We start from the raw sequence: 1,087 nt of genomic DNA, 5'->3' as shown, positions 1-1,087 counted from the left end.
CCATGCCCTGGGACGCTTCTCCATGCCCCAAGACTATCCCCCATGCCCCAAGACCCTCCTCCAAGCCCTGGGACCCTCCTCCATGCCCCAAGACCATCCTCCATGCACCAAGACCCTCCTCCATGCACCAAGACTATCCTCCATGCACCAAGACCCTCCTCCATGCACCAAGACCCTCCTCCATGCCCTGGGACCCTCCTCCATGCCCCAAGACTATCCACCATACCCCAGACCCTCCGCCATGCCCCGAGACCCTCCTCCAGGCCCCAAGACCCTCCTCCATGCCCCGAGACCCTCCTCCATGCCCCCACACCCTCCTCACACAAACACTCAACACCAACAATACTCACACTTGAAATGTTTTAAACAATTATTAATTGCTTTATGTTTCCCAAAAGCCAATAATGAAAACCAGTGATTATCTGAAACTTGACTTGGTGAATCGAGGAATTGAGCCTCCCAGGGATCAACCAATAGGAAGAGGACAACATGGTTTCTTCGCTAAATCCTAACCAATAGGAAGAGGAGAACATTGTTTCATCACTAGGTCTTTCAGTTTTCACAGCTACTACTGTAGGTTCATCTGTCTTTCTTATTCTGAAGTGTCTGACACATCTAACCCCTTTCTGCTGTTCTACTGTTCTATGGTTCTTTGGTTCTACTGTTCTATGGTCCTACTGTTCTACGGCTCTATGGTTCTGCTGTTCTAAGGTTCTTCTGTTCTACGTTTCTGTTGTTCTATGTTTCTGCTGTTCTTCGTAATTCATCCACAGTTGTGTTCTCATTGTTAGAGAAGCATGTAGAACCCATTCTGCTCTTTTTATATATATAGTTCTTTGTCTCAATTATTAGAATTAGAAAAGGAATTGCGTAAAATAATAGTTTGATTGATTTTGTAGCTCTACCTCTTATTTTAGCTGCAAGACGGTGTGAGTTCATTTCTCTAGATGGACACAGCATGGAATATAGTTAATATGTCTTCTGTTCTTTTACGTCTTGTAAAATATATTCAAGAGATTAAATATAATATAACATCAGAGAAATACATGTGACATAGAAATATAATATAATTATTGCAATATAAGTT

This window comes from Oncorhynchus gorbuscha, linkage group LG04 (genome assembly GCF_021184085.1).
Source record: "Oncorhynchus gorbuscha isolate QuinsamMale2020 ecotype Even-year linkage group LG04, OgorEven_v1.0, whole genome shotgun sequence".
Lineage (NCBI taxonomy): Eukaryota > Metazoa > Chordata > Actinopteri > Salmoniformes > Salmonidae > Oncorhynchus > Oncorhynchus gorbuscha.
Note: the sequence above shows the minus strand (reverse complement) of the source record.